The sequence below is a fragment of the Grammomys surdaster genome, unplaced genomic scaffold (genome assembly GCF_004785775.1).
Source record: "Grammomys surdaster isolate TR1022 unplaced genomic scaffold, NIH_TR_1.0 137, whole genome shotgun sequence".
NCBI lineage: Eukaryota > Metazoa > Chordata > Mammalia > Rodentia > Muridae > Grammomys > Grammomys surdaster.
This window is the reverse complement of record NW_021604595.1, coordinates 11326724-11336683: the sequence shown is the minus strand read 5'-3', so window position 1 is coordinate 11336683 and position 9960 is coordinate 11326724. Positions and strand designations below refer to the sequence as shown.

At 42.7% G+C, this 9960-nt stretch overlaps 1 pseudogene; it reads right to left on the bottom strand.

The window, feature by feature from the left end:
- Positions 1-9960, bottom strand: part of LOC114617538 — a 21418-nt pseudogene that overhangs the window by 3544 nt on the left and 7914 nt on the right.

The following is a 9960-nucleotide window of genomic DNA, read 5'->3' as shown; positions in this document are numbered from 1 at the left end:
AGAGCAAAGTAGAGACACTAACACAATAAAGTCCCTGAAGAATTAGACTGTTGCAGCTCTTATATATTTAATTTTTAAAGTAAACTCCCAAATAGTTGCTGTTTATCCAAAAGTCTGAGCACACAGGCAAGCTCTAGTATCAGGTACAAGAAGGTGGAACCCTTCCTCAGACTTAGATTCCTACCCACAGATTCCTAGAGTGTAAGAGAAGGAATAGAAATCCAGAGAGTGCTGCAGCTAAAATCTGATTTAGAAACTTCTAGTTTGGATAATGTCAGAACATTCCACAATTCAATTTTATAAGCAACAAGACAAACAGTTATCCCATCTTGAATGGCCATCGATGCGAAAGAACCATTTTCTTAATAGAAATTGTGGGCAGATATGATTCTTTTTTTTTTAACTTAACTGTCCTCTTGGTCACCACCTTCTTCAAGCATCCTCAAGCTTCACTGAAGACAATTCCGTGTTTCTCTCTTGTCCATTGTCTAGAAGTGCTGCATGCAGCTCCTGACTTCTCTCTCTTCTTAACTCCCTGTGGAGGTGAGAGATTATGGGCAGGCACCCCTTCCCTGTTCTCTTCATTGGCCTTTCTATGTCGTCAGACTTTCCCAATGAGTGAGACAGTGGAGAAGTGAAACAAGGAAGCTAAACTGCACTTTCAAGTTAGACTGTTTCATGGATCTATCCCCACTCCGGAAGTGGAAATGCTTGTTGCCAGATTCTTATCTCCTTTCTTCTCACAGGTTTGCAGAGGTTAACAAAGGTGTGCTTCTTACCTCTGACCTCTGTGATGTATTGTTCTCATCCCCTGGCCATCACTGGGCTGCTCTCTTGCCATCAGTGTATTTTCCCAAGTCTAAATTCTCCAGTCCAGGCTATTACTCTGGGAGGCGGTCACTGCACTGATGCCAGCACCAGCTCCAGGCTGCTAATGTAGTTGTGTGGTTTAAGGAAGACATGAATATCCTAAGAGCAGCCACTCTCCATCTTTGTCCTCAGTTCTGTTCAATGAGCAACTGGAAAAGCAAACACACGTATTCATTTTCTGAAGACAAACATCAATTCTTGGTTCATGGTTATGGAGTTTAACTGGAGGGTCAGAAACTTGAAGCCAGCAAGCCTGACTCTGTCTGCAGGTGTGCTTCTTATTTAGCATGATATGGGCCTAGACAGTATAAAATTTTTGAATTCATTGTCAGCCCAGGGATGTAACATGAAAATACAGATTAGCTTTTCTAGAGGAAAGTGTTTCTACTTGCCAAGAAGTGAACTGGACGTCTTCCTGGAAGAGAGACCATCCTATTCCTGGCCCAACCACACCTAAAGCTTCTTTCTACCATCCCCATGGCTAATGCAGGGGATTAACTGCTGTGTTACATCCCAGCTAGCCCATCTTTTCTATTTCTTATATGACCTTTGAAGAGACCTAAATAAAAGCCCATAGAGAGACATATTATTTCCCCAAATGCCCATTAACATCTCTGCACCAGCCCCTGTCTATCACACGGGGAAGCATTAGTCCACTTCTATGCCTACATCCCATGCATTCATTTTGTCTCACCAAGTCTTTCAAAGATGTTTTTAAGAGGCTCATTACAGACCTCAGATGTCTAGATGACTCATCCACTTCTGTCCATCCCGAAATGAACTAGATTTGAAGTGGCTTCATAAATTTCTTAGCTAAGACAATTTCTGATCTCCATAACTGGAAATGACAGTCAGGGAAGTGAACAGAGAAAAAGGAGTGACTTCATTTCTCAGCGCTATAACTATAAGACTTGACATCTGTTAACTTTCCCCTCTGAGTGAGTGCCTTCTAGGACCTCTGAAAGAAAGCACGCTTTCCTTTAACTTCACCCTTAAAAAAGTGAGCTTATCTCTGTGGCTTCATCTTCTGGTAAAAAAAACCATGCAAACATAAATCATTTACATAGCACAATGGTTGTAAATAAACAAAACAGAAACTGGGTCTGGGAAGGTCCTTGCTATTGAAGTGGCAGTTGCAATGAGACCCAAAGGCTGTGAAAGGTAGCTCTGAGAAAAGGTCATTGGCACAGTCAGCAAAAATCCCAGTGGAACAGATCTTCAGGGAACAGAGTGGAAGGTGAACTTAGTGAAGAGAGAAAGGAGATGGACGAGGAGCACAGCATGATTTGCAAAGACCAGGATATCCTAGAGCAGTGGTTCTCAACCTTCCTAATGCCATTCCTAATGCTGTGACCCTTTAATACATGGCATTCCTAATGCTGTGACCCTTTAATACAGTGCCTCATGTTGTGCTGACCCCAGCCATAAAGTTATTTCATTTCTATTTTATAACTGTAATGCTGTCACTGTTATGGATTGTAATGTAAATCTCTGATACAAGATCACCTACGAGGTCACAACCCATATGTTAAGAATCACTGTCCTAGACCGTGGTAGGGCCATCCTAGCACAAGAAGGAAGCCTCAGAAACTTTAAGAAGGCCTATGAGTAATTGGACATCTATCTTAAAAGAACACGCTGGCAGCCACATGATAGGAGAAAGACACAGCAGAGCAGATCGATGACAATAGAGACCTGGGTCTGGAGGGATCCACGTGCTTCAGGAATGGGATTGTTTTCATAACAATTGTCTAATTGTGCAAGATCATATTTGATTGATTATATCAGAAACCTAAGAACACTGGCTTCAGCAAGGGAACCTTTTTTCAGTAAGAAGCCTGCTGGTTGGTTGTCCATAGCAACTCCTGACCATTCACTCTAGCCATGCACTTCAGAGCTTGGACGATCTCTATCTGCCCCTGTCTCCCTGTTCTGTCCCTGCACAGGGATCTCTTCGTGGTTAGAAGATGACTGCCATTTCCCCACTGCTCCTACATTAAGATGAAGGCCAATGAAAGAAGGCGCTTGTCAGTGGAAGTCATCTTTCTTAACAGGAAAAAGGTTATTAACATTTTTGTAGAAGACAAGCTGGGCAAAAGCATGGCAATCCCATGTGACCACTGGGATGCTCAGGAGCAGTTGCCACAGCTCCAGCATCTCTATCCCTGGAGGGTTCTGCACAGGCTGAGTTTCCAGTAATGCCACCTGCTCACGACCCCTCCTGCTTCCTCCTTAGTTCTTGAACCACTGGTTCTTATGAACCAAAAAGAACAAAGGATATATTTTCTCCAGAGCTAAGCCGCAGTGAATAAGATTTAGGCCCGTGTTGCATAAGGTAAATGACACTGCCTTCTCTGACTTCCTAAAATGCATACTAGACAGACCACCTTGGAACATGAGGAAAAAGCCAGACAGCACCAAAGCAGGAAAACCCAAAGCCTAACTCACTGATTACAGGATGCACTGTCAGTTCTAGATGCTTCTGTATGACAGAAGACTACATTTTTATCTTGTTTTGGCGATTTATCATTGTTTGGTGGGTTGTATGTTTCTCTATCATCTAGATAGCCGTAGCCATTATTTATTTGAATGTCCCTGGCCTACTGGGAAAATTCATGTTTATTTTTCAACAGTTAACTCAAATAGATTGTCTACCTGTTATAGAGTTATTACTGTTTTCTCAACAATGGAATTGCTCCCTTATTTCTTGTCTAAAGCTTTATATGAAAGCACCTTTCTATTTATTACATTATGCACTACCAGTGAGCTGGATTATATCTCCAATGTCTGAACTAATGAAAGCAGAACTATTAACCTAATGAAGGAAGAAATTATTTGGTCACAGTTTTAGACAAATGGGGAGTACCCAAATCTGGCTTCAATACACTCTTTCCTTTCTTTTCTGTTTCATTTCAAGCAATGCTCATGGTTCTGTTTTACACTTCTTCTTTTTCCTGGTGGGGAATTGCTGGAGGAATCTTAAAGTTTTATGCATGAGGAGAGAGCTGCAGCTTCTATCCAGTTCAATGGCACTTTGAAAAATTTACTTCTAAACTGGCCCAGACTGGAAAGTCACACAGTGACATTTCTATCATGTCCTATTTATCAAGACCGCTCAGCATCAAGGAGAAGGGAGATAGAAGGCCCTAGAAAGGCTCACAAGGCTAAAGTAGTTACTGCAGCCATTTAAAAAACAAACAGACAAAATGCAGTCTGCTGTAGTATATACCTTATATCCATAACAATGCCCATGAGGCTGAGGTGTGCAATACATTTGCCCAGAAGCTGCATCCTGTTGGATTTTAGGCTCCTCTTCGATGCCCAGGGACCCATTATTTAAACCAGCTCCAGGTGCAGATGAGTCTCTTCTTGGGTCATTCCTTTCTAACTCTTCCTGGAAAGCTGCATCTTGTGGTCAGATGAGAGTGAGAGTGACAAGCTATCGGCACTTCACTCTTCTAACATGCAGTGGTGAAGTGGGGGTGGGGACAGGGCACTACAGACCTGTTTGTTCAAACACAGTGAGAGAGTTTTACAAGAAACATATTCACTTTCCGGCTCTACTTCTGCAGCATCCTTAGCAACCTTTACTTGATCTGAAAGAAAACGTTTGTAGGGGGCTGGTGAGATGGCTCAGTGGTTAAGAGCACTGACTGCTCTTCTGGAGGTCATGAGTTCAAATCCCAACAACTACATGGTAGCTCACAAGCATCTGTAATGATATCTGATGCCCTCATATGGGTGTCAGAAGACAGCTACAGTGTACTTACATATAATAAATAAATAAATAAATAAATAAATACTTAAAAAAAAGTTTGTAATGGTTTTTTGTCCAGCCCTTCTTGGAATGGAAAATTCTATTGTCTCAGAAATCTGTGTTTAGAAAGACCATAGAAAGTAACAACTTAGTTTTTCAACTTTCTCCCTTGTCAAACACTGGGTCAGTGTGGCTAGAGTCAAAAGACAAAGCATAGATGCAAATTGGAGGTCTTCCACAGCAAGAAACTTAGTAGCGTTCATGAGGACCAGACTAAGGTGTGTGTCAGTTGTTGTGTGGCTTTTAAGTCCTCTGCCAGGGAGTCTTAACCACATGCCCGTGCAAACAGCTGCCTTTTCTGAAGCTAGAGAGTGTTATCACTCAGTTTTCTCATTGTTGTGACCAAATACCTCAGTAAAAGCATCTTAAGGAACGAAGGGCTTAATTTGGCTTTGGTTTGAAGGTACTGTCCATCATGGCAAGGAAGGCATGGTGGCAGGAGATCAAGGCTTGTCATAGTGTGTCCACAGTCAGGAAGTAGGAAGCAGTAAGTTCTGGTGCTTAGCTTTCCTTCTTATTCAGTCCAGGACTCTGAGTCATGGAAGATTGTTGCCCATATTTAGGGTAGGTCTTACCAAATCTATTGAGCCAAACTGGAAACTCCCTCACAAACATGCCCAGAAGCTTGTTTCTAAATATCATATGTTGGATGTGGTCAATCATCACTGTACCTGACTGGCTAAATACGTGAACCATCACGGGACAGATGCTGAGGTTTCAGTAGACTCACCAGGAGGGCAGAAGTTAAGTCTGTCACGGCAAGGGAAGTGATATGGTATCTTTGTGACAAAGACTCATGCAATGACTGCTATAGGAAGTGTAGGTTCGTTATACTGATGGTGGTTACAGTCTTCCGATCACTGCATATCAAATTGAACGATTTAAACAGCAGAGTTTGTCATGTTAATTATATTAGAAAGATATTTTTAAAAATGTAAAAGAGGGCCAGTGAGATGGCTCAGTAGGTAAAGACACTTGCCGCTAAGACTGGTGAGTGAGAGAGTTTGATCCTCGGGACCCACATCATGGGAAGGAAAGCACCAACCCTCAAAAGTTTTCCTCAGCCATATGTGTGTGTGTGTGTGTGTGTGTGTGTTCACACACATACACAATAAGTAAGTAAGTAAATAAATAAATTAATTAATTAATAAATTTAATAAATTTTACTCATCGCAGCACGGAGACGCACCGGTGGGATGCAGCGGAGCTCACGGGCGGGCGGGGGCCACAGCGGGACCCCCCCTCAAGCACACGGCAAGCCAGGCGCAACGCTGGGGGCTCAGGAAACCCCTGACTCTCTGGGCGGGGTCGGGAATAAATTTTAAATTATAAAGAAAGGGTAAAGGCACACTGGTTGTAAGAATTCGATGGTGAAATCTGAAACATGTCGCCACTTTCTAGACTAAGGTTCAGTTTTAATATCTGAGTACGATTACTGAGGGCTTTTCCTCCATCCTGTAGCTCTGGTTTGTAGCTGAATAACCTTTTACTTGTTTCTTACCAGGTTGTGTTTAGGTATTTTGAAAGCTTCCTTTCATTGTGTCATTGTGTAGAGCTAACACAACTCCTTTAAAACGTTACAGCATGTGTTATTTCTTTTCTCATCCCTGTGACCAAATACCTATCAAGAAGCAACTTAAGAAGAGTTTGCTTTGGCTTACAGTTTTAGGGGATACAGTCTCTCATGGTGGTGAGGAGACAGGAGGTGGCTCTTCACAGCGCATATGCAGTCAAGTAAACTGAGCGTGAAGGATGCTGATGCTCAACTCACTTCCTCCTTTTTATTCATGTTGGGACCCAATCCTGTGGAGCTGTGCTGTCTACAAAGGTGAGCCTTCCCAACTCAATTAGCCCAATCTAGCCAATTCCTTACAGACATGCCTAGAGGCTTGCATCCATGGTGTCTCTAAATTTCATCAAGTTAACAATCAAGATTAACCATCACATAGGGCTGTTCTTTTTTTTTTTTATTTTTTTTTTGTTTTGCTTTTTTTTTTTTTTTGGTTTTTCAAGACAGGGTTTCTCTGTATAGTCCTGGCTGTCCTGGAACTCACTCTGTAGACCAGGCTGGCCTCAAACTCAGAAATCCACCTGCCTCTACCTCCCAAGTGCTGGGATTAAAGGTGTGCGCCACCACCGCCCAGCCAGGCTTCCATTTTTTTTTTAATTTTCTTTTATTTTTTTATTTTAGAGGTATGGGTGTTCTACCTGCACATATGCCTGTGTATCATGTGTGTGCCTGGTCCTCAAGGAGGCTGAAAAAGGATTTTGGATTCCCTAGGACTGGAGTTACAGATGGTTGTCAGTCACCATATTGATGCTGGAAACTGAACCCCCGTCCTTTGCAAGAGCAGCAAGTTCTCTCAAACACCGAGTCATCTCTCTGGCTCTTAAAATCGTTTTATTGATGGATAGCATATGAATAGGAAAGTGTATCCATTGTAAACATTCACCTCAATGAACTTCCACAAGCAGAACACTCCTGTCTAGACAGCAGGAACCTGGGTGGGGAGGCAATACCACATCCCTTTGGTAACCTCTCAGTTACTCATCCCAGGAGGAACCAACCACTGCATGGACTTCCAACCCCACTCAGTTTTTATTTTCTGCCGTCAAAACTTTCACAAAACCATCACATGCCAAGAAACCTTTAAAAATATGTCTAATATTTTGTTGAGGACTAATGACATCCAGTGCATTTCACATATTTAAAGGGTGCGATCTGATGTGTTTTGACATATGAATATGCCCATGAAGGCATCACCACAATCAAGATAATGAACATACCCATCACTCCCAAACTCTCCTTATCTTCCCTCTACCCCACCCCCCATGTCTCTCCCCAGGCCATACGTGATCTGTCTTCTGCCACTAGACATTAAAGTTATCTAGAATCTGACCAAACTAGAATAATATGAAATCTATGGGTTTTTTCCCCTCCCCATAATTTCTCTGAGATCCACCCATGCTCTCCTGTGTATCATTACTTTGTTGCTTCTTATTGCTGACTAGTGTTCTTTTGTATGTACATGCCACACTTTTATCCATTCACTTGTTAAGAAATACTTTTTGGCATCTGGCTTATCTTACTTCACATTATTCTTTATATATTAGAATGGAGCCCAGAGCAAGTGATTTCCCATCTCTGTGTTTAAGATTTTTTTTCCCACCTGTACAGTGGGACAGTTCTGAAATATGATTCTAATCACAAGGACAAAAGGAGTTAATTTACTTGTCTTTTGGTATCCAAGGGGCATTGGTTCCTGGCATCTCACCTGCTTAGAAACCCAAATCCGGAGACAAACAAGACCTTTAGGGTTTAATGTTTGCACATAACCTCTGTGTATCCTTCTGTGCATTTTAATCCGCCTCCAGATTACTTGTAATAGCTAATGTCAGGAAAATGCCTTATCAGTAGTTGCCATATCTTATTGGTTAGAAATTTATGACAAGAAAAGAACTCGTGCATGTTCAGTACAAACTCAGTCATTTTATTTTGAATATATTCAACCTTAAGTTGCTTGACTCTGGATGTGAAGCCTGACTATACATACAGAGCACCAAGAACAGAGCCTGGCAGGTGAAGGCTTAATGGGATGGGTCACTCCACAATGTCCCACTGTGTGCTGAGTACTGGGTGTGGACCTACTAATGCGTTCACCACTGCACCACGGGCCTGGAGGTAGTCTGATGATGCTACAGCTTTATCCAGGGCCTTGGTTGTTGTTAGGACTGGTACCCAAGCCAAGAGAGAAGGGAAGTTTGTCTTCAGCAATTCTCCCTTTGGAGCATTTGGTCTTCTCTGCCAGGATTTGATACTTGTCCTCTCCTGTTGGTCCTGTTTGCTCAATGTCTTTATGATCTTGGTCCTGACTGTAGATGGGTCTGCTCCTATCAGAATGAGGATTCTCATCTTTTCAGTATGTTTGAGCTAGTCGAGACTCATCTATGCACACAGCAAACATCTGCCTATGCTCTGGGCAATGGCTGTGCACTAGATGTGTTAGTTTGCTTCTTTGGTGCTATGATAAAAGACTGACCAAATCCATCTTGTAGTGGAAAGAGTTTATTTGGCTTACACATCTAAGTAATAGTCCATCACCAGAGGAAGTCAAGACAGGAACTCAAGGCAGGAACACAGAGCCAGGAACTGAAGCAGAGACCATGGGGGAATGCTGCTGATTGGCTTGGTCCTCATGACTTGCTTGCTCAGCCTACTCTCTTATACAATCCAAGATCATGTGCCCAGGAATGGCTTCACCTGCTATAGGATGGGTTTTCCAGTATTAAAAATCATGCAGATGAATCAGACATGTGGTTGTTAGAATGAGATTGTCTCCTGTTGGCTCATGATACTTAGCTTTCAGTTGATGCACTGTTTGGAAGGATTAGATGGTGTGGCTTTATTGGAGGAGGTGTGGCTTCGTTGGAGGAAGTGTGTCATTATGGGGGTAGGCTTTGAGGTTTCAAAAATCCTCACCAGGCCTAGTTTCTGTCTCTGTCTGTCTCTCTGTCTCTCTGTCTCTCTGTCTCTATCTCTCTGCCTACAGATATAACACTCTCAGCTTCTGTTACAGCATCATGCCTGTCTGCTTCCCACCATGGTGATCACGGAGTAACTCTCTGAAATTGTAAGCAAGCCCCCAATTGAATGTTTTATTTCATAAGAGTTGCCTCTTGGTTGTGCTGTCTCATCATGGCAATAGAACTGTGACTAAGACAATGCCCATAGGCCAGTCTGATGGAGGCAACATCTCATTTGAGCCTCCTCTTCCCCTGATGACTATAGCCTTTGTCAAGCAGACAAAAACTAACCAGAACACCAGGGTATACTAGAAAACGGGTCACAACTTCTGACTTTAAGAAGGTTTCATGTGGCATTGGATTCATTCACAGGGAGTGATAGTATGCTCTGGGCATCCTAGCTCTTCAATGGGCTATTATAGGAGGCAGTTACACTTTTTAGGGACTATTTCAAAATCCTGATACACTGACATGTAAGGCCTTATCTACTTCTAATCTGTGAGTCATGGGGTTACTTATAAAAATTAGAAGCTGGGAATGGAGAGATGGCTCAGTTGTTAAGAGTATGTACTGCCCTTCCAGAGGACAGAGGACCCAAGCTTGGTTCCCAGTGCCCATGTAGGGCAGCTCACAACAGCCTCTAACTCCAGCTCTAGGGGATCCAACACTCTCTTCAGGACTATGTGAGTACCTGTACTCATACACACACACACACACACACACACACACACACACACACACACACACAC